This window comes from Lipotes vexillifer, unplaced genomic scaffold, assembly GCF_000442215.2.
Source record: "Lipotes vexillifer unplaced genomic scaffold, Lipotes_vexillifer_v1.1 scaffold135, whole genome shotgun sequence".
NCBI lineage: Eukaryota > Metazoa > Chordata > Mammalia > Artiodactyla > Lipotidae > Lipotes > Lipotes vexillifer.
This window is the reverse complement of record NW_006774574.1, coordinates 75,354-77,479: the sequence shown is the minus strand read 5'-3', so window position 1 is coordinate 77,479 and position 2,126 is coordinate 75,354.

The window sequence follows — 2,126 nt, the reverse complement described above, 5'->3', positions numbered from 1 at the left end:
GCTGAAGTTTAGGGGAGTATGAACAATGCCTTCTCACTCAGAGCTTTGTTTTATTTTTACGCTTTTGTGGTGACTTCAGTGTTTAATGGCTTGCAACTTTATATTTTAAAAGTGTCTCAAGAAACTAACTTAATGAATGCTTGGACCAAAATTTGGTAATATTAAGCAGTATAGAATAAATGTTATTATAATATAACAGAACTAATCCCAAACATATCTATTACATTAAGAAATACATGGGCTTACCTTACTTACTAAAAGAAGGATATTTCAGATAACCCACAAAAGAAATCCCAACTGTATGCTCTGTATAAAAGACATACTTTCCATCCTGTTTTAATAGTCTGAAAAATGATGCATTTTTAAGGACTTCTAAGATCCTGTTAATTCAGACATATGGATTAGCAGCTTTTGAAAGGCCTGATGTTCCCCCCAAATCAAAACAAAATAAGCACACAAACAAATGAACAACAATCTGAGTTAGAAGAGACTGTCAGGAGAATTTAATTTACTCTCCTTTAATGCTTGAATTATTCATTCAGTAGTATTTGGAGCATCTATTGGGTATAAGCTCTTAAGTATAGTCTAGTTTGGAATTTGGGCAACTAAATAAACACTAGCAATGAAAAAATACCACACTGCTGGGAAAAAATACTGCTGGAAAAAATACCGCAAACTGACTTAAACATCAGAAATTTATTGTCTCATTGTTCTGGAGGCTGGAAGTCTGAGATCAAGATGTTGACAGGATTGGTTCCTTCTGAGGGCTGTGCTATATCTTTCCCCACCTTCTCGTAGTTTGCTGGCAAATCTTTGGTGTTCCGGGGCTTCCCTGGTGGTGCAGTGGTTGAGAGTCTGCCTGCCGATGCAGGGGACACAGGCTCGTGCCCCGGTCCGCGAAGATCCCACATGCCGCGGAGTGGCTGGGCCCGTGAGCCATGGCAGCTGAGCCTGCACGTCCGGAGCCTGTTGCTCCGCAACCCGAGAGGCCACAACAGTGAGAGGCCCGCGTACCACAAAAAAAAAAAAAAAAAAAAAAAAAAAAATCTTTGGTGTTCCTTGGCTTGTAGAAGCGTCACTCTTATCACAGTCTTCATTTCCATTTGAATTTTCTGTGTGTACATGTCTCTGTTTCCAAATTTCCTTTTTTTTTTTTTTTTTTTTTTTTTTTTTAATTAAGACACCAGTTATATCGGGTTAGGGAACCAAACTACTCCAGTATGACTTTGTCTTAACTAATTACAACTCCAGTGACCCCATTTCCAAATATGGTTACATTCTGAGGTACTATTAGAACTTCAATTTATAAATTTGGAGGGAGGGGAAATAATTCAACCCATAACAGTTGTTTTCTAGAAATTCTGCAAAAATGTTTGTTTGTTTTAAATTCTCTCCTCTAACTCAATGGTTTTCTTTCTTTCTTTTTTAAAGTCTTTCTCAGTGGAGGAGTTTCTTTTATTGTTTTGTGGTATTTTCTGTGTTATTTATATTTTAGACTTTATTACATTTTTTTCTGATTAAATATATGGTTAATTTTAGTAAAGCTTCCATAAGCACTTGGAAAAAGCTGTATTTTCTAATTCAGGTACAAAATTCAATATATATCCATATCACCTCCTTTATTGAAAACATTATTTAAGTCTTCTGAATCCTTTCTTATGCTTTTCATTTTGCTATGCCTTGGACTGGGGGGAGAAATAAGTTGCTATTATTTATTTCTCTCCCTGAATGTCTCTGCCTATCTGTCTTTGCATCTCCTGAATTTCCTGCTTTATTAAATTGCCGTACTTCCACTGGGTGCATAGAAATACATAACACATCTTCACTGTGTATTGTTCTTTTTAGTACCTTTAACATGCTTTTTGCTCTGAATTTTAATGCCTTTTGCTCTGACTTTTACCTTGTCAGATATTATGATCATGACTTCTGCTATTTCTTTTTTTTCTTCTCTTTTCTTTTTTGGATATCATTGCCCATTCTTTTAGTCTTTCTGAATAACTTTGTATTTAGTGTGTCTTTTATACACAGCATAAAGTGGGGATTTGTTTTGTGAGTTATCTGAAAAAAAATCTTTCTTTTAATAATAAGTTAAGTTCATGTATTTCTTGATATAATAGATATGTTTG